At 36.5% G+C, this 27,967-nt stretch overlaps 1 protein-coding gene across 4 annotated transcripts in view; it reads right to left on the reverse strand.

The window, feature by feature from the left end:
* LOC150095684 (major vault protein-like) overlaps positions 1 to 27,967 on the reverse strand; it is a 248,434-nt gene that overhangs the window by 208,687 nt on the left and 11,780 nt on the right. The window contains exon 1 of one of the 4 annotated variants that reach the window (XM_090409712.1): positions 11,774 to 11,942. The exons of 2 other annotated variants lie outside the window; for them this stretch is intronic. The gene's annotated coding sequence lies outside the window, so the exon portion shown is untranslated. Of the gene's footprint in view, positions 1 to 6,550; positions 6,570 to 11,773; positions 11,943 to 27,967 lie in introns of those variants that run through there. One more of the 4 variants, XM_090409714.1, reaches the window with a different exon arrangement.

A 27,967-nucleotide genomic window follows, 5' to 3' on the forward strand; every position in this document is an offset into this window, starting at 1 on the left:
TGTCAGTTATGGTTTGGTGTGTGGGGGGGGGGGGGAGTTATCCTAGTCGCATTTCTGCAAGAAAAGGGTCAAAACATCTGCCAGAATGTATCTAAGACATTTGTGTTGGAATCCGTGGTATATGCACCTCAGCACCTTGTTTCGTGGTAGGCAGTGAACTTTACAACAGAACTCGGCAAGGACCACAAAACAGTGGTTGGAGACAAAGGTGTCCAACCATCTGATTTGCCACCTGGAAGTTCCTGATCTGAATCTGCTGGACTTCAAATAATGGTTGAAGCCTAAAAGAAGAGCCCCACAAGAAACTACTCTCTCAGCATCGCCAACCTGAAGGTAGATTTGGAGCAAGCAGTGGCAGTTTCAGGATGTTGTATACTGCCATCGATATATGACGTCATAGACTTCAGGCATATGTGAAGGCAAAAGGACATTTCAAATATACATGTGGTTTGTATATGAGGTAAGCTGTAAATGATTTAATGATAGATTAAATTTTAAGTGCTGTTCAAGTTGTAACTGTATTTATAGCTAGATTAGGTACAAGATAACCATAACTCACATGGCAATATTTGCATCCCTGCCATAATCTGTTCTAATACCTTTACAATTTTAATAATATGTTTGCTACATTTTAGGTCCTTGTCCACCATCATACCCTGACCACTTATCTGCTGCACTTTCTGTAACACATCTGCATCAACTGTATACTCTGCATTCCATCCAATGGAACCATAACTGACTTGATTTCAGGACGTTGCTTTTTAACATCTACCTACAGTATATATTTTAAGCTAAAAATGCTTCTTGCTTTATAATTATTAAGTCTATTTAGTTAATATCAGATCCAAGACATGGAAGATCTGAATTGTTATACCTAGATAAAAACCCGGAATACCGCTTTATCTTAGGAAAATGTCTTAATAATTACATCTGCTCTTGTATTGTGTTATACTGATTCTGTATCTCATGATAAGAGAGAAGAATAACATTTGCTTTCATGTTAAGAGAAAGTTACCACTGAGCTGTATAAAGGAAATGGATTCAATATCATATTAATGGACTTACTAAAGCATTTTATAAAATACTACCTGAAAAGTAACTGCATATTCTGTAGTGTAAAACAAACCAGTGGAATCAACAAGAAACAATTCCTAAAAGTTGTAGCACAGAGATTATGAGGAGAAATGCAATTTTTAGGGTGTGTTACAACAGAATGTGATATCCAGATCAGATTTCTTGCAATGAGTCTCTTGATGCCATGACGCTTCTGTAACAATGGGTAAGAAGGTGGCTGACCAACTTATCAAGACATATATGAAGAGATTTGCTTGGAATATTAATGTTCAAATTTGTATAGTAATAATATTGGGAAAGATAAAAGGAGATAACCTTTTACCTTCAGAATTAGTCTGCAATCCATTAAACTTATTCACCACTCTACATGCCAAACAAAAAATTTAGTCCACAAATCTTTAATAACAGCACTCTCACAACTTTCATGGTGATCCCTTGATTTCTCCCTACTCATCAATTATTGAAAAAATTGTGTCAATTTTATGAAATCCTTTTAGTAACTTAAGTTTCTACTAAGTTCCCTCTCTTATGCCTATTAACTGAACTCTGCAACTGACACCTTCAATCTATTCTCATAGGGTATATTCCACAGACTTATCACCAGCTTGGTCACTTATCTCTAAATCCTCTCCACCACCTCCTGATCTCCAAAAAATCTAGGTGATCAAATCTGTACACAAAGTTAAGAGATACAGCCAAATTATAGACTTATAAAGAGGGATAATAACCTCCCAATTTTTATTTATTGATGTGTTCAACATCCAAGTAATCCTTTGAGCTATTATATCAACCTTTGCAATATTCCCTCTGAACTCTCTCCCTCTACCAGTACTCCAAATAAGGAACAATTCTTAAGTTACTTCATGATAATGGGTGAATGGGCATAGAAATATTGCAAAACGTAAGGTTTTAAAATTTGGGAAACAAAGATGAGATGTAGAATTTACGCTTGGTGGGGATATACTGTTGGAGGTGGAGGAAATAAAGGATCTTGGGGTGATAGTGGATAAGGATATGAAATTTAGGTGACCCATTGCGAAAATTGTGAGGACAACAGAAGAATTCTGGGAATAATGCAAGGGACACTGACTTGTATAGGAAGGAGATTCTTGTTCCATTATATAAGGCTTTGAATAGGTCACACATGGACTACTGTGCCCAAATTTGGTCACCTGGTTTTCAAAAGGACAAAGAGATGTTGGAAAGGGTCCAGAGGCAACTTACTAAAATAGTTTTTGATCTTTGGATTGTCAAATATGTCGAGGAAAGGGTGAGATGATGCAATTTACAGAGTGTAGTGGATAGAAGGAAGAGGAGTGTCATATCGCTTCTCTTCATATAGAGACCTACAAGTTAGTCATGGGTTATTATAGGATCAATGTTAAAGAGGTTTTACAGAAAATGGTGGGAGATCACGGGAGAACCAGAGGTCATCCCTGAAAGCTGTATAAGGAGGGTGTGAGTAGAGGAGTGAGAAGCTGGTCTTTTTGCATGCAGAGTTGCGAATGAGTGGAATGTCTTGCTTGCGAGTGTGGCGTCTGCAGAGAATTTGAGTGTGTTTAAGGTGCAGTATGATGAGCTGTGTGTATGACAAAAAAATCTCCTAGATGAGTCTTTGACTTCATGGGGTGTTGGGATAATAATAATCTGAATATGGTTAGGTAGTTATTTTTGATTTTTATGGTGCAAAGACATAAAATACAAAGGTCATACTGCACTAGGACACAAATTACAGCAGTACATATGGTAAACAGGTAGTAGGACAATCACAAATATCCATACTAGTAGGATTCAAACCCACAGCCTCCTGACTGGAGAGTGGATATGCTAACTACTGAATATGGCTACAGCCAACTAATATAATAGATATTAATTAATAAACAAACAAAAAATATATGAATAAATCATGTAGACAACATGATTTATTCATGTGTATTAAGTGGCACACAGTGAAGAGGTGGCTCAACAAGTGTCGCTATCTCGTGGTCCCTAACATAATATATTTAATGTCTGAAATAGCATGGATTCTACGGTCAATTTTCTTGAGTTTATGGGACGAAAAACCCACGTTTCCAGGATAAAGAATCCACTTGCCAGTGACAGAGATTGACTAACTCGGGAACCAATCAAAAAAAAGCTTCGAGAAATTTCCTCTATTCGCCGAGTAGATTCAAAACCAAGTATTCCTTCGTGCGGTCAAGCGCCATGGTGTGCAAATGGCACATTTACTGAGCTACACAGCTTATAACTAAATATTTTAATCTGATACTAGTAGTGTGTTCAACACCCAAGTAATCCTTTCAACTAATATGACTAAATATTTGAATCCGATATGAACAGATCTTCCTCAGTATAACTGAGGTTTCAAAAAGATATAATGTATTTCACGAGTGAGAAACAAAGTCATATTCTAGAGAAGTACAGCAGATATAAAGTTGATCCATATACCAAAAAAAAAAAAAAAAGTTATTTATAATTAAAATGATAAGCAAGTTTTTTTTGTGATCTCTACATAGAGAGCATCACATTAAAAAAAAAGCTTGCTTAACTTATACTTAAGACAAAGGAGCTATATAAATCACAGATTCAGAAATATCACTAAGTTATTATTTAAAATTAATAATGATATGACTTTCCCATTTGGTAAGGAAACACAGTCATTCCAGTTCTAGTTGGGATGATGTAGTAATACATCATCCAGACTTGAACTGGACTTTTGGTTAAATGCCCCATCAATGTAAAAGATGGGGCATTTAACCAAAAGATTCTGTAATCTATGTCAACTCCATAATGTTCTAGACAAGACTTTTGGAGGTTTTATTTTATTTTTAAATAGAGAATGCTTTTGCAATTTCTTATTGATGGAACATACGGTTTATCCAAAGTATGAAAGAACACAATTACAATGAAAATTTAATAAACACCTGTGAGGGTAAAGAGAAGACTGTTTATCCTTGAAGAGAGAATGAAGAGTTATCAACTACTTTTTCCTAATTATTTTAGGCAGGGGCACACCAGTAGTGTCCGGCACCTGTGTGCAAAAGTTTAGTTGGCGCCCCTTTTCCCAGTAGCGCGCCAGTAGTGTCTGGTGCCTGTGTGCAAAACTTTAGTTGGCGCCCCTATCCCCCCCCCCTGCCCAATAAAAAAATCACTCCAAAAAAATGGGTTTTTTTAAGTATTTCCTTCTCTTTGGCACCTTTACTATCCTGGCGCCTGTGTGTGGTGCACACATTGCCGGTCCGCCCCTGATTTTAGGATCCTTGAAATTAGTTCAGAGATTTCTGCAATGCAGGATTCTGAGACTCTATATATAGGTTCAAAGTTCTTAGGAACAAGCTAGCTATCAACAACAGAACAATATATTGTTCTGTTGTTGAATGTATTCTAAAGATCCATTTTGGGTTGAGGATTCAATGTTGAAGCACCAGCTAGTACATTGCCAACTGGAATGACTGTCTCCTTAAGAAAAATTTGGAAAAGTTATCATTATTAACAGTAATTTTTTTGTATTAACTTTATATCTACTGTACTATGGTACTCTACTATGCTCCTATCTCATTTGCAAAATCCATTGTTGTCATTCTACTTTTTGAACTGTCAAATACGTTAATGATGATCTGTTAGTTTCAGATCAAAATATTGCAACACACACATCTACCAATTCCGGACACCCCTGTTATTTGAAGTTATGGAACATTCCAGATTTGTTAATAACATAAAAAACAGTACACAGATATTAAGAAGCAGTATTTCATCACAGCAGTTGAATACAGGTGGCAAAACAACGTGCAATCAATGACTTCGAGAGAAGCATTATTGTGGTCTGTCACATTGGTGGCATGTCTATACATGCCATTGCCGCTCAACTGGAGCATTAAAAATCAATGGTTGGCAATGTGATCAACAAATGGAGACGTTCTGGCATCACTAGTGCAGAAAAACACCCAGGGCAGCTGCCAAAAATTACTGACAGGGACAGGAGGGTGATAAAATAGGTGGCATGCAAAAACCAGCTACAATCGGCACATACCATCCAAGATGAGTTCCAGAAATAGCATAGTGAGCACTCAGGACCGTCGCCTGATTAGATCGTGCCTTGAGGCAAACAATTAAAAATCATCCCTGATGAATTATAGGACAAAATATAAGAAAATCTCCAACTGCTATTTTGTTTTTTTACAAGAGAAACATTAATGCAAAACGATTACATAATAATATTAATAAAATGTTTGCTCTATGGGGATATCACACAATAAAACTGTTTATAAGCGTTTCTAAATTTAAATTATAAGCTATGTCCACCTCTATTGATACAGTTGCTAAACCAACCAATCTTTCTTGGGTAATTGCTATTCGCAAATAATTTTTAATCAGTTTAAGCTTGGAAAAACTTCCTTCCACACTTGCTACGCTAACAGAAATTGTTAGCATAGCAATGGCACGTATACCACAATATGGCTGAACGAGTGCACTTATTAAGTCGCACCGTGAGGCAGGGGCTGCCTGTATGCTACACCTTGTTGACGGTACTGTGAGCACCAATACAGTACAAAAATAACTCCATTTACTGGATTTCCACAGACGAGCAGCAACACACAAGCAAAAAAAAACATCATAACAATGAACAAGGTGGCTCATCTGGCCTGGTGCAAGAGTGTATGAACTGGATAATTGACCAGTGGAAAACGGTACTCTGGAGAGATGAATCAAGGTTCACCTGTTTTCAGTCTGATTGCAAAGGGTGAAGGCAGCCTGGTGAATGCTTGTTACCACAATGTGTTGTACCCACAGTAGCATTTGGTGGTGAAGGAGTAATGGTGTGGGGTGCATTCAGCTGGTATGGAGTGGGACCACTAGTCACTGTCTGTAGTTCCACAAAGGCAGCTACAATACCTTGATATTCTGCATAATCAGGTGCTGCCTACACAGTGGAGTTTTTATGGAATTCACCCATGTTACTATCAAGATGACAATGCCCCAAAGCTGCAGCTGTTATAGAATGGTATGCAGAGATAGATGTTAAACGACTGCCCTGGCCTGCGCAAAGTCCTGACCTCAATCCCATTGAACACCTGTAGCGACTGAGTAGTGACCAAGGTTCAGCATAGCATGTCCTCGATCTGTCACTGAACTCAGTGCTGCTTTGATGAAGGAATGGAGACAAATTCCACCTAATGTCTGCCGCACGTTGGTGGAAAGCCTCCCTCAAAGGGTGCAGGAAGTGATCAAAACCAAAGGTGGACATATCCAATATTAGGGTTGGCCTGCTATCAATTGTAAATTACTGAAGTGTCTGAACAATTACTGAGTGTATGTGTGAGTAATAGTTCTTATATCTATGTGTTCATATATTGTTTTTCTATCAGCTTCAAAAAAGATTTATTCAATGTAGCCTAATGTAAAGTTACGCATTTTGAGTTGAAAAGATTCCAGATTGCATATCATATTAAAGAGAGGACTTTGTTCCAAAACTTACCAACACTACAGAGGATCTTGCGTTGATATTGCGGTGCCCTGAATATCAACTAAGGTGATGGGGGGAATCAAGGCACTGACATGCAAGACTAAAGAAGTTACTGTGTTCCATTTAATAGTTTTAATAAGACTGCATTAATCTATTGTTCTAGATCTTTTAAGGATTCCTTGGAGGGAAAGGAAGCAGCAGTGAGCTGAGAACACATTAAGAAAATTCAGGATAAATTCTAATGAACATGCAAAGAGGTGATATAACAAAAAATATTTATACAATAATAGTAGGCAAAAATCTTTCATTGTAAGACTGTGGAGGAGAAGGGAGAGAGAGAGAGAGAGAGAAAGCAAGGGATTATCACTGAAAATTGGGTGGATAGCAGGATTGGTAATAGTGTAAGAGTCGGATAGTTTGGCTACTTTTCCAAAGCATCCAAGATATACAGAACAGAAATGGATTTACCGTGGCCAAAAATGAAATGTAACATCTCACCCCCACTGCCCAAATATATATATATATATATATAATTTACTGCATTTTGCAATCTTCTTTCAATCTGGGTGACCACTATAAATTCTTTTCAATACTTAAGAGAAAAGAGAAAATAATCAAAATTCAATATGCACACAACTTTCACAAAAGTCAATATGACTTTTCTCTGGTTTTTATTCTTGCAGAAAGTGTTGAAAGAGTGAAAAGCTGAGTTTTTACTCTTTTTTTTAATATACCACATACAGACTATTTCAGTATGAGACTAGCCTTCAACTGGTAACACCATATTAAGTTGCTAATCATCCTAGATAGGATTCAAACCAAATCTTAGAAACCAAAAGGGCATTTGTCACATTGAGTTCACACATGCAAATTGAATCACTAACATGTCCATCCCTTCAGTCCTAACAGATATATTTATATTCTTCTTCTTCGGCTATCCGAACCTCTAATGTTCTTTGCTGCATGTACCAACTCCTTATTCTTTTCTGAATTCAGTTCTTTCATTCCAGTTCTGGAATCCCATCTCAGCTGAGTCTTTTTGGATATTATTCTCCCAACACATCCATGGTCTACCTCTGGGTCATTTTCCATCAGGCTTCATCTTGAATGCTTGTTTAGTCATTTTCATTTTCTCTCCTCATGTCCAAGCCATCTCAATCTGCTTGCTCAAATCTCATCAACTAGAAGTGGGGATCCATAGAGTTCTTGGTTATGTCTTCTTCTCCATTCACCTGTTGTGTTATCTCTTACAGGTCCATAGACTTTTCTGAGGATTTTATTTTCCAAGATCCGTAATGCTTTTACATCTTGGTCTGTTACTCTGGGTTTCTGTTCCATATAAAACAACAGGTCTAATGATTGTCTTATATATTTCACTTTTTTAACTCTGCTTGATAGAATTCTGGAAGATAATAAATGATAATATTTATTGGAGGCATGTATTCTAGTTTTTATTTTGTACTAATTTTATTATCACGAGTAATCAATGTTCCAAGATATTTTCAAGGAGGTGCCACTATTAATTTCAGGTTACCAATATTACTATTGATATGGTCATTTTCTCCCTTGATTGTGATGTCTGCATACATTTAAATATTCAGTTTTATCTGGTTGATTTGTTTTTCAGCAGCAATTTTGAGTTTTCTAAATGTTGTTCTAATGCATTTAGCATTTTCTCCCACAAGGCATATATCTGCATATCCATCTGCAGATGGTAAGAATCTTTGGTGTAATATTAGATAAAATTTTGTAGCCTGCTGACAATAGCAATATTCCTCTGTAATTTTCACATTCATTTTTGTTTCATCTTTTTTATATACTGGAATGATTAGTGATTCTTTCCATTCTGCAGATATCTCTTCTTTTCCATATTAAATTTACCAGCTTATGTATATGAGTGATAATTCAGTACCCCATATTTAATGTTTGGATACTATTCCATCAGTACCTGGTACCTTGTTGTCTTTGGGCTGTTTTATACTTTCCTCTACTTCAGTCAGTGAAGGTTCAATTATTTCTTGGTGACAATTATGATAAGTAGTCTGTTGTAAAGACAGTACATTCATCACAATTTAGGAGTTTGTTAAAGTACTCTCTCTCTCTCTGCCTGTATGGAACACTGAACATGCACAATTTGTTCTTCTGAGTCTCTTCTATTAGAAGAATTAAATAAAATAAAACTTACTCTATTAGTTAACAGACACAGCAGGATCTTGATACAGAAAATATGTGATAATTATCATCTATCACTGCTAGTTGTTGCTTTTAGATTTTTAATAAAAATCTTACTGCCACAGACCTAGAATATAACACACGATGCCACAGAACATGACAGCAACAACTAGCAATGTTCCAACATGCATATGTGTACTGAACTTAACATTTTTATTCCAATTACTTATTTGTATGTACTAATTGTGAAGGTCTGATAACTTTTGTGTACTTAACTGTTTCTAGTCTTTTGTTGTATAACTCTTTGCTAGTACTCCTGATGATGTAAGTCTGATGACTTATGAAACTTGTAGGGTTATAATTGTTTATTTTTATCGAATTCGTTATTTACCTTAAAATGTGGTCTTAATACTGAAAGCTTCCCACAAGATATTAGTTCTTTTTTAGCAGTTTGAACTGGTTCTGCAACCAGCTGATTAGGTGCTTTGAATAGAGTGGCAAGTATTCTATGCTCTAAAGATACTTGTGTAAAATCCAATAAAATGTTGTGGCTTAATAATTTATTTCATTCTTTTATCATTGTGTGCACACTGTTACTGAAAAATGATTCATCATCAACACCAGTCATTAAACACTTATGGTTATAGCAGGTTGATAAAAATGGTAGGTAGCAACCGGGGAGAACACATCAAACGCTAGAATGCTGAACAGGTGTAAAAATTATGGCTGTTAAAACATGTGGCTCACATTTTCAGTATGTTTTTTTTTTAATTGATAATCCCAGTATCTTCACAACTAACAATCATCATGAGGGCACATACAGAAACATTTGCCATCTGACTAGAAAGCCCCAGGTACAAATCTCAGGAATGTATGAGGAATCTTCTTAATGACTTTTCAACTGAAAATAAGTAAGCCAGTTTCATATGGAGTTCTGTTTTTTTTTTTTTTTACCTCTTGGAAAAGATCGTTGTATTTCTGTATGAAAATGGCTTATGAAAGGCAATAGTTGCTTTGGCAATAATTCAACTAGAAATCTACAAATGCATCTAGTCACTGTGAAAAATATTCATATTTCATTTTCTAACACATATGTTATCAAATTTATGAGTGACTGCTATCACAATAAATTGTCTGGTTTTATTTATTTTTTTTATTTTTATTTTTTACTGTCCAACTTAAAACTACCATTGTGATTTAATAGTCTCCTCTGCAAGTTGGTATATACATTACTATTCCACCAAGGTAGCCAAATGGAAACAATACATCAACCTTACTAGGTTGATAGTAGCCTTGCAATGCAGGCGACTTTGCTATGATATGCAAGTAGATGCAAGTGAAATTTGTGTACTGAAAAATAATAATTTATTGGCAAACCTCTAATGAGCCAGATTCATCATAAGAGGTCTCATTCTCACTCCTAGCATTCATGACACACATTTTATTCACTATTCTTTGTGTAAAAAAATCTCTTCACCACACTTTACATAACTTTGGATAACATCATTCTCTCTTGCTCTCATCCTGCACTCTGTATAATCATATCTGTATTAATCCTTTCAAAACTCAAAAGCTTCAATCATATTACCTCTTTTCTTTAATTTACATTTCCTTAATCTCTCTCTCCTCTTTCCATACCCAACACTCTTGTGTCCTGATATTGTCTTATGTGCTCATCTCTGGTCCCTACCAGTTTTCCCATCACGATGGATACCAGTTGATCTTCTGGTTTCTATTGTGGTTCCACAATTAAATTACATACCATTACACCTAATTAACACTTAATTTTTTTTTAAATTAACATGCTGTTTGGGGAGGGATGCCTGCCATCACACCCTGGATCCCGAATCTCATCCACATATGGAGCACAGTTCCACTAATACAGGACACAGACTACACCTGTGCATTACAAAATGAAACATTTGACACTTCATCACATTAAAATTGCAAATACCACTCATTCATGATACATAAGTAAGATTTGGATTTACTCATATAACATGAAATCTACTTACATAAGTAGATTTGGATTTGTCAACTCTTTGGATTGAAAATATGTGGTAAGACCTCAAACAAACATATTGTTGAAACTATGAATTTGGGTCATTTTAAGAAAGAATTACATAACTATTATGAGTAGAATAACAGTTAATTAAAATCTTAAGTTTCGTGCTATGTAATTTAACACTGAGGAACATGCTGGCAATGTTACATGTCTGTTTACAAATACATATGTAAGAAACTGGAAAGATCTTGTCATATGTGTGTGTGTGTATGTATAAGACAAGCCCTTTCAGCACCAATATGATCCATTACACCTATTAAATTTCATTTTTGTTTATTTAACATGCTATTCCAACAATAACCTGTCAAATTCTTTCTTAAAGTGACTTAAATCCATTGCTTCCTCAACATGTTTGCTGATATCCATTCTGCATATTTTCAATTCAAAGAGTTAAAAAATGAGCTTATATTTATTCTCTCCTATTCACTAACTTTTTTTTTGTCCTCTGGTAGAGCCCAGGCTGGAAAAAAAAAGTGCAAACGCTTCCTATATCTATATATATTCCCTGAACTAACTTGTTAAACTTAGCCTTCAACACCTGTTAAATTCAACACTACAGCTAACTAATCGATTCTCGCAATTATCATGATACAACTCCCTATACCCACACAAATGAATTTTCTCTGATTTATTATCTCAAAAAATTTATTGTGTGGAAGTGGTACTTTCTTGGGGAAGAGATGAGTATGTAAATGACTGCTTTAGAAACTGCAAGGAAAAGATAACAGGCGTACAATATCGCGAGCAACTTTGGAAATCCAAGCGAGCGTTACCGCGGCAACAGCATTAGTGGAATGCTGAAGGTAGACATTATTTCTTTTAGAAAAGAACGCACGGTTGGAGGGTTTACACTGCTGCAAGACAAAAAAAAATTACTTTTTAACTTAAGACATTGTTCAGTACTCTATTACGAGTGAGATGATTACTGCATTACAACTTAATATATAATAATAACGTTCATATTTGAAAACATAATATGTATATATATATATTCTTACATTATACTATTGCTTGCAAACCTAACTGAAATGGGACAAGCCTTTTAAATCCAAATGCTACCTACAAAAAAGGGTGGGTACGGTAATTAATTAGAACGGAAAATCTTGAAAATGTCCACTACAAACAACGCGCTGGTTTCCTGAATTTTGTATTGCACAACTAAAACCTGAACCGCAACCCTACCCATATCGTGTGACTTGCAATTGTCAATATGACAAGAATCGCCTAACATAACATGTACATTTGAGAACGCTAATAATAATAAATAAATAAATGCTCAATGTCGGCAATCAAAACCAAATCAAAGGAAAACGTCCAAATAACACAATTTCATTATAATTCAAATTAAAGAAAATTCTAATTCTAAAATTAAGAACAGGATCACCTGCTCACCTTCGATGCTACCAAACCGCTGTGTTGTCTCTTCTTTTTTCTCGCAAACGGGATTTCAGCTCACTTACCCTTACCCTCGGTAATACACTAATCACCAGACACGATCCGATCACTCTCCTTGAGATGACATTTACTTCTAGCCTCTCCTGGCATAAACACATCACATCAGTAGTTTCCTCAACCTATTTGAAACTAGGCACTCTCTTCAGCTCAAGACGCTACTATTCGCCCATCCAGCCAAGAACTACGTACAAATAATAAATCCGTCCATTATTAGAATACTATTCACATCTTTGTTGCGGTGCACTTAAAACCTCCCCACACATAACAGCAATTTCGATGCTGCTATGGGTTCAGAGGTGAGCAATTCGGCTCGTAGATGATCCCTCCATTATTGCCTCACTTCAACTTCTATCTTATAGGGCACTGTTTCAGCTCTGCATCTTTTCTACAGTACGTCCATGGACACTTATCAAATGAACGTACAACATCATTCTCTAGACACTTTTTGTTGGGCCCGTTCATACAAGAGTCGCAGCAACCAAATATCCGTTTTTAATCGAAATGCAAACACACGAAACCTGCTTCTCTTGTTCCTGTTTTATTCCATCTACTTTTGTCTTCTTGGACAGCCTTAATTATGAAGTGTTCACCAAACGCCACACCACAATTTCTAGCTCCAAGAAAAATGTCAATAAACTTCACCACATACACACACACACACACGCAGTGCTGATAACGTCATGATATGCTGTAGGTTCTAACTCTCGTATATGAGCTCGATATTAAAAAAAAAAAGAAAAGAAAAGAAAAGAAAGAAAGGGATTTTAAAAGCAGCTTAAAGAAAATGGATTTACTTTTTGACTTTCAGATATTCGGAGCTGTATATCATTTTGACTTCTGAATACAAAATGTCCTCTGACTCAAGAATTCTTACGTATATGTAAGTTTCGTTCCAAGACAATGTTTTTAATTCTCCTCCTATCTGTAAATTTGATTCACTTTCTGTCTATTATTTACCTTGAGCTGAGACTGTGTTGCACATTTTTCGAATCCAAATTTCATGCAGTCTTCACTGAAAATTCGGCTACACTGAACAGTGATTCAATTTTTCTGGATGATTTTCCACATAATAATAATAATAATTATTATTATTATTATTATGTGACACCTCCAGGTAGTCCAAAGACTCATCGAGGGAGATTGTGCCAACAGCATCGAAAGATTGAATCCCTTCCAACTACTAACACGCTCAAAAACTTGCTTAACTTATCATCAGGCCTGGTTGGCTGAGTGGTTAGCATATCCGTTCTCCAGCCAAAAGGCTGCAGGTTCGAATCCCGCCTTGTGCATGGATGTTGGTGATTGTCTGTGAAAATACTAGTGGTGGTCAGCGGTAGATGGCGTTATTGTAGATGCGGAAGGCAGTTGCGGCTGGTGGATTGTGGAGATGGAGTTGTAGAGTAGGTACCCTCCCTCGATGAGTCTTTGGACTCCTTGGAGGTGTCACATAATAATAATAATAAATAATAATAATAATAAACTTTCTGATTAGGCCATTAGTAGCAGAGGCTCTACCAATCGACCAACCTTTGCATAATCTTCTGCTTAATTTGATGTTTCATATCTGAAACCAATTTTCTTTAAAATAAATAATAAAATGAACGTTAGTTAAAACATTGGAGATGATAATGATTCATCTTCGAAATTTTGTTTCTTCGTATTCACTGCACCAAGTTTGTCAGACTATTACTTAATTTTGCCATGTGATCATAACCGCTACGGAATTTCCTGATGTTTTTACTCGCTCCAAAAATTTCTAGACATTTTCTAATCCAAGTATGTGACAAAGATCAAGTGCTCTTTGTTTTAATTAATCCATGCCGAATATGTGCTTTTCATCTTTTCAAATTTTTCAAACTCCTTTGTCAATTAACAATTGTTCTTTTGTTTTCCTCTGGAGTTTTATCAACTATTTTCTTCAATAGGTAGAGAAGATGATGTGATGCTAGACGTTCGATGTTGTTAAAAGTTAAATGTTGTTGTCAGGCAGGTTAATGGACGGTGACATGGCAACTTTTTCTTTGTCTTCAAAAGAAAATGTTTTGTATTCAATCCTTCCGGTTGTTAAATTGTCCACTGATGATGAAATGCACAACAGCGTGTCAAACTATTGAATGTATCGAGCGTGAGTACCAGATATTTGAGAAAAAACTAATGCAGTTCGTCCTTGCCTACTGCAATCTATAGTAGTTCTTTACTTTATTCGCTTGCCTTTGAACCATTTCTGCTGTTAAAACGAGGTCTTTCATCTGCATGATATTCAATTGTTTTTCGAATCTTTGATCCAGTTAGCATTTATTCGTGTCCTATTGGCTTAATCAACAGCTGCTTACGGAACAGCAGCTTCTTTGCAATTCTTCAACTGCCGTCACTGAAAAGTTTGTTTCTTACAATATATCTTTGTTGGCCCAACAAGAGCTGTTCAATGATTGTAGTATAACGGAATTGGTTTCTAGATTTCACACATTCGCTTTTGGTTATTGAGCAACATGAACTATTATAATATTGAGCAACATCAACTTGGTAAAAACAGTTGGAGAAACAAATCATCTGATGTACAGTGCTGCAGCAGTTACAAGAGAACTTGGTCATACAACAAAAGATGAAGAAACCAAAAAGAGGGCACTTCAAAATTGAAATTACGGTTAGAATGAATAATAAAAAAAACTTCGAGCAGATGTCAGCAATTTAAAGAAATTAAAACATGAAAACTTAAATCTTGAAACAAACTCGATAACTAAAGTATCAGAAGAATTAAAACAAAGAACTGCAGCAACACAGAGAAAAAAACATTCGTTATAAAAGCAGATTAAATCAATACAAGAAAAGCATTCAGTTCAGAACTAAACATAAGGTTTATCAAAATACTGATGGGAAATCCAAATATAATGTTGGAACACACGAACGCAAAAGAAACAATCAATTTCTGGAGGAAGTTCTGGGATAATTTCTGTTCTTGGACCACTTCTGTTTAATTTGTTCATTAACGATATAGGGAAGGATCTGAAAGGAACGGTTCATTTGTTCGCTGATGATGCAAAGTTGGGTAGGGCAATAGTGAATGCAGACGATGTCAAAATTTCGCAGGATGATTTGTATACGTTGGAGGTCTGGACTAAGGAGAATGGATGTCAATTTAATGTGATAAAATGTAAGGTTATGCATTTGGGGGTGAAAACATTAGCAGCAGTATATCACATTAGTGGAACTAACTGTACTCCAGGAGATTGATGAGGCCATGGACTTGGGAGTATTGGTTGGGGTGGATAGGGAGTTGAAATTTAGGGGGAACATGGAAAAGTTGCTAAATCAGCTCATCAAATCACTTGGATGCTGAAGAATACTTTGACGACCAGAGATAAGTTATTGTTCCTCTGTACAGAGCCTTCATAAGATCCCATCTCGACTACTACGCCCAGATTTGGTCACCTAGGTTCCTTCTTGATGGGGAGAAGGTTGAGAGGATCTAGAGCGAGTGACCAAGATGATAGCAGGTTTCGAACCTTAGAAAGCAAGTAGAAGATTTGTGGGTTGCTAAAATTGGTTGATAGGCGAAAAAGGGGAGATATAATTGAGACATTCAAATTGCTGAAGGGTTTCTATAGGATTAATTCAGGATATTTTTGAGAACAGGACTGCTGGTGGGAGGACTAGGGGACATCCATGGAAGCTGGACAAGAGTGTGATTAGTAAGGGTTAGAGCTGGGTTTTTTTTACTTTTAGAGTGGTGAATAAGTGGAATAAGCTGCCAGTCTGTAGTGGGTGCTATGATGGTGAATGAGTTCAAGGCAAAGTATACTGCGTGAATGTCGAATAGTTGTGATGGGCATGATATTTAGGGCCTCCCTCGATGAGTCTAATGACTCATTGGAGTCGCCCGTAATAATAATAATAATAATAATAATAAAGGATTAAAAAATGCAAATGAATAAAAGATGCTGAAAATCAATTGAACAACACTCAAATGGAAAACCTTGTCCTAACCACAGAAACCATTCAAAGGCAAGCAAAGAAAGTGAAGAACTGGAGAGCACGAGGCAAAGATGAATTTCCTGGATTTTGGCTCAAATACTTGTCCAGGACTCATGCTCAATTGGCTCAACAATTTAACAACCTATTACAAAGGAGTTTAATTGAAGAGTGAATGACTACCTGAAGGGAATTTTGATTTTAAAAAACAAAGCCAAAGGAGCAGTCCCAAGAAATTACCATCCAATAACTTACCTACTAACAATTAACTTATTCACTGGACTTCTAGCGACTTCGATGTAGTAAATATTTATCGATACTAACTTCTGCATATCGAACAACAGATATGTTGCAGAAACTTCAGAGGAACAAAAGACCAGTTATTAATTGATAAAATGATTTTGAAAAAAAAAACAAACTAACTTATGTACGTCATGGATTGATTACCAGAAAGCATTCGACTCCTAGTCACGTAGGATTTGAAAATGTCAAGAAATGTTTGGAGAGAGTAGAAATATAACCACATGGAAAACTGAGTTAATAATCAAGAGATAATCTGTGTACAATGAATATCAAGAGAGGAATTTTCCAAGGTGACTCACTAATCACCTCTATTGTTCATCCTAGCACTGATTCATTCGACATTAATTCTAAATAAAACTATCTTCGAATATCAAACATCAAAGCAACCAGGGATATCACATTGTTGATCTTAGGCTATAAGGAAAATCATCCAGAGAAATTGAATCACTGTTCCCGAAAGTTCGAATCTTCACTGAGAACATTTGTATGGAATTGGGACTTGAAAATGCACTAACACTCCATAGTTCGAGGGAAAATTACAGGCAGCAAAGGAATCACACTTGAAGATAGAAAGAAAATTAAAAACTTGTCACAGAATGAATCCTATAAATACCTAGGATTTCATGAAGCAGACAACAATTTGAGTTCGGAAGTCAAAAAGAAAACAGTCTGGGTATCTGAAGAGTTTTAAAATGTTCTCAAGTCCAAACCGAATGGAAGCGAAAATATAACAAATCAATACATGAGCCATCCCGTAACGAGTTATACAGCAGGGATAACTGATTGGACACAAGAAAATTTGGACGAACGTGATCGTAAAACAAGAAAATTAATGGCAACAGTTCATGCCTTGCACTCACGCAGTGATGTGGTTCGGTTATACATAACCAACAAAAGTGGAGGACAAGGTGTTTTACAAGTCAAGCAAATAGTAGAAGAAGAAAAGCGAGCGTTGAATGATTACATCAAGGAAATCACAAAAAAGATACTAATTTAGCTTATAAAGAAAAAAATAGTTAATGTAATGAATTAAAAAAAAAACAGTGCAATGAGAAAGAAATGATAAAAGAAGATCAGAAGGTTGGAAAAATAAAGCACTCCATGGTCAATATTTGAAAGATATTAATGGGAAAGGTGACATTCGCTTAAGGCAATGGCTTGAGCAGGGCAACATCAAGAAAGGGATAGAAGATCTGATACTTATTGCTTAAGTACAAACGAATACAGTGAAAAGATTCGTAATGACAGTGAATGATTACTTTGCAGAGAAAAGAGAGTAAAAAAAAAATCAGCTAACTCCTTTTTATTCCCGTTTATACAGGGAGTAGGAGAGGCCGTTTTAAGCCCTTCTAATTAGTTTTTGCAGCAAGATTACTCATGTAAACGAAGGCATGACGGGTAGCGTAGCAAAAGCTGTACACTGGAGCCCAAGTAGAAAATATGCTTTCTCAACTTAAAAAAACACTCGAGAACGAACAGTACAAAAAATGTTTTTGAAAATGAAAATGCCAAGATATTACGGGACTTTAAATTTCAAACAGATAGGCATCTCAAACATAATATGACAGACATCACTGAAGTCGAACAACGTGTACCTTATTGATGTGGCAATAGAGTAGAAGAAAAAGTGCATGAAAAATTGACCAAGTATAAGGATCTGGGAAACTGAAATTTATTGACTTTGAAACAAGAAAACAAGTTCCAACTGTCATAGGGGTGCTAAGAGCAATACCTAGACCATTTATGAAACATCTGGAAAATTTGAACCTCCCTGATATAACACCATCTCATCTCCAGAATATAGAACTTTTAGGGACACCTCACATTTTATGACAATTTGCTGATTCCTAGGCCTTTGGATAAGGCTCGAATTGGACTCATTTGCCAGTAAAAGATGTCATTACACTATTTCTTGTTTCTCGTTGACTCTGAACTCTGTTAACTGGATATAATAATAATAATGACAGTGGACTATCTAATTAGTTTTTGCAGCAAGATTGCTCATACAGACTATAAACAAAATCATGATGGGTAGCAGATATACACTGGAGCGCTTGAGTAGGAAATATTGTTTCCCAATAATAATAATAATAAAATGAGCTAATGAATTTTTTCCCTTATAGAGTAGGTGAGGCCTTTTAATCCCATCTAGCTTTTGAAGACTGAGTGGGCAGTTCAATCACCAGTAACCAATCAGAGATAACTGGCTGAAGACTATCACTAATTATAAGTAGCAACCGATGAAATAAACTGGCAAACAAGTGCTGCCATCTCTTAGTACTTAACCATAACAGGATATGTTGTCTGAAATAGTGGGAGTTGTATGGTAGATCATCATCATTATTATATGCACATTCAAGAAGCCAGGGATCCATCGTGGGAAGACCCCTGAGAGGTTTAATTCCTTTGTATCTCTCCTTCAAAAAAATCACCGAAGACGCTTTCACAATGCTGCCAGCTTATTCCATTCACTCACCACATACCATGAAAACATGCACTTCACATTCTTTCTGACCATACCATCACTTGTCATCCGAGGGTGATCTGTAGTCTCTCCATGTGCCATGAGCCGCAGAATTTACCCTATATCTCTACTAGAACCTCTTACCAGCTTGGATGTTTTCATTATGACCCCTTTCCGTTCCTTTTCTTTCTCAAACATTGAAGACCATGCTCCCTCAGTCTGTCCTTATATGCAAAGTTCTACAAGCAAAGATATATTGCTGTCATCGTCTCCACAGAACTCAGGGAACATACTGTGTTTCACACTTGTCCAGATTTAGTCATTGCAAGGTTTTGTATAATGGAAGAATAACGCTGTTGTTCCTACAAGCTAGTTTTTTTTTCTATATTCCAGTTATCCAATGTGGTGTTTTAATCACTTTAGCAATATGTCCTTCAAGATTGATGGCTTGAAAGTGGAAGGCTTTGCTAAAATAAAAATAAATCATATCATGGCCATTACATGATATATTTCCATCGTGACGCCATCATAAGAATATAAGCAGATCTGTCATGACCAAACTTCCCTTAAAGAAATCATGAGTATCTTTAACAAGAAGATTAACTCACTATCCACATTATTACAGCATGTAGGACACCTGTGTAGCTCAGTGGCGTGTGCGGTCAACGACGCTAGATCGCCCGAAGAAAGAGCGTTAAGTTCAATTCTAGTTGCCGAAGAGGAACGTCTACTATGCATTTTTTTGACCGGTTCCCGAGTTAGTCGATCTCTGGTACGGCAAAGAGTTTATCGTGCTGTAAACTCAAAAATCCGTAGAACCAGCACTATTTTCAGACAGTACACATAGTGTTATGATTAGGGACTACGAGATGGTGACACTTGTCAGTCGCCTCTCTTCACTGGAGGTCATGTATAATTAGCGAGTCTTGGGCCAACCTATCACTGATTAGCTACTCAGTGAGATTGAACTGCCACATCAGTCTCCAAAGGTTAGGGCTAAATCGACTTCGTGTACTCCCTATACTGGAATAAAAGACGTTAGATGATAATGATGAATGATGACCGTAGAAACAAACCAAATGGAAAGGGCTGATAACCACTGGTAACGGAAGGGGAGGAGAGTCCCTAAACGTTTTGGCAGAACTGTACGGAATGCAGTTTAAGAAACAGACTTAAAACATCTGAACAACTATACCCGACTTCACGTCAGGCAAAGAGAAATTTTTCACTCTTAAATATATGGAACTAAATAACTTATGAATGTAGGAATACATTAAACAACAAAGGCTCTAACCGATTCTTGAGGTATCCTGATCGTAATAATCTAGATCTTTGAAAATCCCCTCTAAACGCTACTTCCTGTCACCATCTGTCAACCAATTTCCAAACACAGTTTCTCTAGGTGAGCAACCTATCTGGTGCATTTTAATCAATAGTTTCTTATGTGAAATGTGACCAAAAGCTTTGCTAAAATCAAAATAAATCATATCATGGCCATTATATGTTTCCTTCTTAACGTGGTCATAAAAATATAAGAACGAAATCAAAAGTATCTCTAACAAGAATATATCCCAAATGCCATCTTCAATATTTCCAATTCATGTTGTTGTAACACTAATAAGACTCACTGGTCTATAATTATCCACTTTATGTGATGATTCTCCCTTGAAGAATCAGTTTTACAAATTTGCAATCCGAAGTTATTGCTCTCAGTCTCATCGATTCATTAAAGATGATAAAAATCGGACTGATTAAACGCAGCATACATCTGTTAGCCACCAAACAGCCATTAGCTGTATCATCTCTAACTCCAGCTTATCAATTGCAAAGTGATTTACAATATCAATAATTTCTTCAGCGTATATTGCTTTGTTAATTATGGCGAAAATTTCAGGAGGAAATTCACATTTTCAATAAATGAAACTATAATATTCTCCAAGTAGCTGCTTATAACAACTCGAATTGCAGATTCAAATTGAGCATCTTGGAATTTAATTTTGTGCAATTTCTGAATCTTTACTATTTTATGTTGGGAATAGAATTTGATGGACCCCGTCCAAACTTCTCATGGACAGCAAGGATCTGCATACCAGTTAGGATGCACTAATGTACGGTACGTAATCCAAAAGCGACTTTAGGTTCATTTGCTATGATAATGAACATCATTATATATAAGATGAAAAGCGACTTTTTTTGTATTATTATCGTCATCATCATCATTATAATCTCGGCTCATTTCCACATTGAGTCATGATTCCATAACTTTTTAGATTTCAACACATCACGTCACAATGTAATAGTTATATGATATATACACCAGACCAGACTTGCAAGCAGAGCTTGAATAGCTAACTCCGTTCACAGAAACACAAATCCTTCCCCCAACATGACTCCGTAGGTCAACTGGCATATAGACGAGCTCTTTCGTTGGAAAGAACTGGGTTCGAATCCCATCTATGACATCAGAAACCTTTATGAGGTGTTTTCAATCAAATGGTGAGTTAGCTAGTCTCATACGGAGTTGGAGGGTTTTCTCCCAGAAACTCGGGTTTTTCGTCCCTCAACCAGACAAACCAGCCAGGAAAACGCATGCAAACCACAGACAAATACATTATAATCAATAGCTTCATACTGATTTCACAATATATATATATATATACACATCTAGAACTTGTGAAGAATTTGAGATATAATAGAATAATCCTCAAGTCAATAATGAATTTCTCAGCTGAGGCTGAACTATACTGCAGATTCAGTGCAATATACCATACCATACTCCATACCCGTGGAGCAATTATTTTAGGGTAATTCATTCAGACCTAGACACAGAAGTGTTTCAGAACCAAATGGATGGTCCGCCTTATTCATTCTATGCAGCGTTTCAGTTAAGCATGTTAACCTTTACGTACGCTGATATTTACTGATAACAGGGAGGATGAAATCAAGCATGTGTCTGGCCATCCCTGTGGTAAATGAGCGTGGGTACAATAATTATTATGCAATGCTACATGGAATTTCAAGGGTCTCCAGTATAAATGGGTTGGTAATGACATCACGCAAGGGTAACTATGGGTACAAAGGGACGTTGAAATGCATGCACACGAATTCCTTATACATTCGTGTACATGCATGCACACGAATGCAAGAAGTATCAGGAATAAAGATGACGAGTTTTTGGCATTAGTAAGCTCAACTTGGCCAAAAATTATACGCATCACTGAAACATGGTTGACTGAAAAGGCTAGTTACAGGGATAGAATGTAAAGGGGATTGTATTTTCAGGGAGGATAGAAGGAATAGGACAGGAGATGGGGTATTGCTCATGATAGCTGCTGGATTATAACTAACACAATTAGAAGTCAAAGAGGATATTAGGACTAATGGAGATGGTTCATTTGAGGACATCTTGGTGTGGGATAAAGGCGAATAGAAAACAACATTGGGTGCTGCTACAGAACAGGCCCACAGGAAGATGTAGATGCCTTATATCGACAAATCAGCACAATGAGTGTAGGCCGAACAATTATTATGGGAGACTTTAACTATGTGACATCGATTGGACGGAGAAAGAGGGCATAGCAAGATGGAAGTGGGATTTATACATTTTCTAAGGGATAATTACATGAAACATGTTACAAAGGAGACAAGGGGATTTGAAGGTGTTGGATCTCTGAAAATAGCATCAGATGTATCAATGAAGATAGACGTTACAGATACATCTTCTGATGCTATAGTGACCATGCTATCTTGTTCTGGGAAGTTGCCAAACACATTGAGTTCTCTATCAAAAAGTGGTTTATGTTCAACTATAAGACTGGTGATTATGAAAGACTCAGGAGTCATCTTGGAACAGTGCCATGGCTTGAGAAGCTACAAAGAAAGAATATCAGTAGTGAATGGTATGTCGTCAGAGACTGCTTGAGGGTAGTAGTATCAGACTGCATACCAAAGGTCAGGAGAATAAACCAAGTTGGAAGTGGATGAGTAGGGATATAAAGCAAGAGCTGCAAAAAATAAATAAAACATTGTGGAAAAATATAAAGAAAATAGGGATCAGTATACTCATGAACAGTACAAAGTGCAAGCAAGAGGGGTGACTGGTATAGGAAAGAAGGCCAAATCAGACCATGTGAGAGAAATAGCCAAACAGGCCAAAGTAAACCAAAAAGAGTTTTTTCGTTATGTAACAAGAGGAAAAAATGACTATGGTAGAATGACTTGAAACAATGCTCAAGGTAGGAAGGTGACTGAGCCAAAAGAAATAGTTGAGTTGAAGAGTGATCATTTTGCAAAGGTATATCATCCAGATGGAGATTTTAGTTACAGAGACACATGTCAAAATTGAAGTAGATGAACAGGGGGCATACAGCATATTAAAAAATATGAATGTGAACGCAGCAATGGGACTGGATGGCATATCAGACAAGAGAACTGACATTGCCTCTGATGAAGTTGTTCAATCTAAGTCTCATCTCTGGCAAGGTTTCAAGGGAGTGGAAAGAGGTAAGATAGTATCATTGCATAAAGGTGACTCCAAGACAGACGTAGCAAACTACAGACCAATTAATATATCGGGAGTGGTTGTTAAAGTATTGGAAAAGCTGGTGAAAGGTAAAATACAAGAGCTGCAAAAAATAAATAAAACATTGTGGAAAAATATAAAGAAAATAGGGATCAGTATACTCATGAACAGTACAAAGTGCAAGCAAGAGGGGTGACTGGTATAGGAAAGAAGGCCAAATCAGACCATGTGAGAGAAATAGCCAAACAGGCCAAAGTAAACCAAAAAGAGTTTTTTCGTTATGTAACAAGAGGAAAAAATGACTATGGTAGAATGACTTGAAACAATGCTCAAGGTAGGAAGGTGACTGAGCCAAAAGAAATAGTTGAGTTGAAGAGTGATCATTTTGCAAAGGTATATCATCCAGATGGAGATTTTAGTTACAGAGACACATGTCAAAATTGAAGTAGATGAACAGGGGGCATACAGCATATTAAAAAATATGAATGTGAACGCAGCAGTGGGACTGGATGGCATATCAGACAAGAGAACTGACATTGCCTCTGATGAAGTTGTTCAATCTAAGTCTCATCTCTGGCAAGGTTTCAAGGGAGTGGAAAGAGGTAAGATAGTATCATTGCATAAAGGTGACTCCAAGACAGACGTAGCAAACTACAGACCAATTAATATATCGGGAGTGGTTGTTAAAGTATTGGAAAAGCTGGTGAAAGGTAAAATACAACAGTGGGTGGATAGGGATACGATACTCTATAGTGGGCAGCACGGCTTAGTGAAATGTAGGTCCTGTCTTATTCACTTTTATATTAGTTCACTAACTTTTTCACATTTCATAATAATGACAGCAGAATTGAATAAAGGTAATAGCTACACATACTAATACTGCTCGACTTTGCCAAGACATTTGACAGAATACCACATGGAAAGCTATTACAAAAACTGGAGAGAATGGGAATGGATATGAGGCTAAGGGATGGCTGTTGGGCAGACACATAGAGTAGTATATGGTAGGGTGGTGTCTAGTAGAATAATGTCGACTAGTGGAGAACCTCATGTTTCGGTACTAGGGCCACTACTCTAATTTGTATATCAATAACATAGGGAAAGATTTAAGAGGGAATATTCAGTTGTTTGCTGATAATGTAAAGGTGGGGGAGAGCAATAGTTGATAAAGGTGATGTAGATATCCTGCAGGATGATTTAAATAAATTGGCATCGTGGGCAAAGAATAATTATAGTTATGCACTTCGGGTTGAAAAGGCTACATATGGAGTATCATATTGATAGAATTGGTTTGCAGAAAATTGATGAGGCTAGGGTCTTCAGGATAATGGTGGACAAAGAGATAAAGTACAGGGGGAATATTGCAAAAGTAGGTAAAATAGCTCAACAAATGGTTGTTGAAAAACTCACGAACAAGTAAAGATAAGGAAGTTATTATCCCTCTTTATAAGGCTATGATTCGGTCATATCTTGGCTACTGCACACAGATTTGGGTTTCTTGGGGACCAGGAGGCGGTCGAAAAGATTCATAGACTAATAACCAAGAGGGTAACAGGTCTGCGAAATACTCCCTACGAGGATAGGTTGAAGGTTTGTGGGTTACAAAGTTTAGTTGATAAGCGGAAAAGGGGGGGGGACATGATAGAAAAATTTAAGATATTAAAGGGATTTGTCATATATATATATATATATATATATGACAAATCCCTTTAATATCTTAAATTTTTCTTATATATATATATATATATATATATATATATATATATATATATATATATATATATATATATATATATATATATATGACAAATAGTCAGAAAACTAGGGACCATCTGTGAAAGTGGTGTAAGAGTGTGGTTAATAGCAGTGTACGGACCAGATTTTTTGCATGGAGGGGGTGGCAAGTTGAGTGGAATGATTGCCAGAATTTTGATTGCGTTCCTTGATTGTGAATGAATTCAATAAGAGGAATGATAGGATTTGTGTGTATGACGGTTGATTTGTGTCTCAAATTGTTCCACAAATTCTCAGAGTCTTATCAGAGGTCCACTCAGGTATTCAGGTATTGTCTGCTGTCAAAATCATCAACATTAAACAAAATTCTCAAGTTATATTCATCTAATACAGAAAGAAGTCTGTTTTTTTTTTTTAACTGACTTCATTTTGAAAAAAAGATAGCTTTGCCGAATAATTACTCGGATACATTTATTTTGGTTGGATATATATATATATATCCTTTAGAGAACTTATATGCCTTGAACACAGATATACTCCAGAAAGATTTTTGTCTTGCTATTAAAATTATATAAATAAAAGAGAGAGAGAGAGAGAGAGTGAGAGAGATTTCCGGGATTATTTTTTATCCACTAACAATTTAATCAACTTCGGTGTAATTTCACTTTTTCACCGATATTTCCGCTAACTGATAAATTAAAATTATTACAGAAAGATTTCCTTCCTAATATCATGAATCATGAAAGTGGTTCATTCTGTTATTAACTCGGGTTATTTTTCATGTCAGAAAAACCTTCATAAAGAAACTGAAATGGGTTCTCCAATCTTTTCTATTCTAACTATTACATGGAGTATTTTAAGCAGCAAATCATGAAAATAAAAAAGAAAGAAAGAAAATAACATTTTTAGATATTTTTCTTCAAACACCTATATGACAATTTTCTCTTTACAAAAAGAGAATCAACACAGGAAGATAAATCAATGATAATTCCTTTCATTATTCTTCTTCAAGGTCGAATCGTACTATCAAAACTTCGATACTTCACGTGTTTATATTCCGCTATACAACAGGAAAAGCTGCACATTAAGTACAGTTTACAGTTTTCGTCCCCCTAATAGTTATAACTGATCTCATTTCCATGGCAGAGGATATTTTTAAGTTTAATTCCTTAAATGAAATGTTAATTGAAAACGAGCTTCATACTTCTTTCATCCAGTTTGCACATTACAATATTTCTGCTGTAGAAACATCACCTAAGAATGAGCCTCCGTGGCTCAATCAGTACAGATCAGGTCTCAATCAGGTCTGCCCTTTGGTCGGGCAGACCTGAGTTCGATTCCTATCAGTGACGTGAGTTTATCTGTTCTCTTTCGACGAAAGCTGAGTTAGCTGGCTCATACGGAGGTAGGGGGTTTTTCTCTCCCCCCCCCCCTAAAACAGGCAAACCATCCCCGTGAACACACATGGATTACAGTTATGAATACGTCCCAGCCACAGGTCTGATTCGTCAGCTATATGCCGATCCCGAGCCCGGATAAAATGGGGGGGGGGGGAAGAGAGAGAGAGAAGCAACGGTGAACTAACCTGTAAAAATCTCACCAGGAACACTTTGTGGGCAAGAAAACTTGCCTACAGAGTCGCCTAGGGTCGTAAACGACTAAAAGGAAAAATCATCATTAGCTTCATCATCATATATATATATGTATATATATTAGGGTTACCAAGTAATTTTATAAACTTGGTTATTTTACTCATAATCCCAAGTAAGCAAACAATTAAGTTTGCGCCTGAAACGTAGTTCAAGTCTAAAGGTGGTGTAACACCGCGGCAACTCATTGTAAAGGTGGGTAAAGCATATATATATATATATATATATATATATATATATATATATATATATATATATATATATATATATATATATATATATATATATATATATATACAGGGTGTTCGGGATAAATTTGACATATTTATAATTAATTATATTTTTCCGTAAGTTACATGTATTAACACACACTTCTCTTCATTTAAAAGTTTGGACCCTTCTTCATTCATATACAAGATGTCAGAAAGGATGGATAGCTGGAACCCACCTGAATCATGGAAGAGAATAACTTGTATCATGATGATTCGTGCCCGCCATCAAAATAAGGATATTACGACTGCTGCCCAATGCTCCCTGAATACAGTAAAAACAATCAGGCATGAACTAGAGACTTGCAATGGTGACTACGAGGATGTAGCAAGAAGAAAGATCCCTAGCAGACGATCTGATTGCGTTCGTACAGCAGAATTCCTCGCAAATCTGCAGGAACGGAACAGGTGTTGAAGAACCCTGGCATTGGAATTCGGGCTTTGTTCGTGGAGTTGCTAACTGTAGTCAAGCCCTGGATAACAAGGGTAGCCAATGGTAGGCCGTATGTATGGCAGCAGGATTCGGCCCCTTGCCACACCTCTGGGAAAAGTCAAAAATGGTTGTCTGAAAATTTCTACGACTTCACCAGTCCAAATGTTTGGCCTCCAAACTCCCCAGACCTTAACCCCATGGATTATTTTGTATGGGGCGCAGTTGAAAAAGACACCAATCGCACTTCCAGTAATACAAAAGCCCAGTTAATGGATAAAATTAAAACAGTTTTTGCGGCCCTTCCCAGGGAGACTGTAGCATCAGCTTGTTCGAGGTTCCGAAGCAGAATTGAAGCTGTGATCGATGCTAATGGTGGTTATTTTGAGTAAATCTT

The sequence above is a fragment of the Typopeltis vanoorti genome, chromosome 20 (assembly GCF_054136105.1).
Source record: "Typopeltis vanoorti isolate ZY-2024b chromosome 20, IOZ_Tvanoo_1.0, whole genome shotgun sequence".
Taxonomy (NCBI): Eukaryota; Metazoa; Arthropoda; class Arachnida; order Uropygi; family Thelyphonidae; genus Typopeltis; species Typopeltis vanoorti.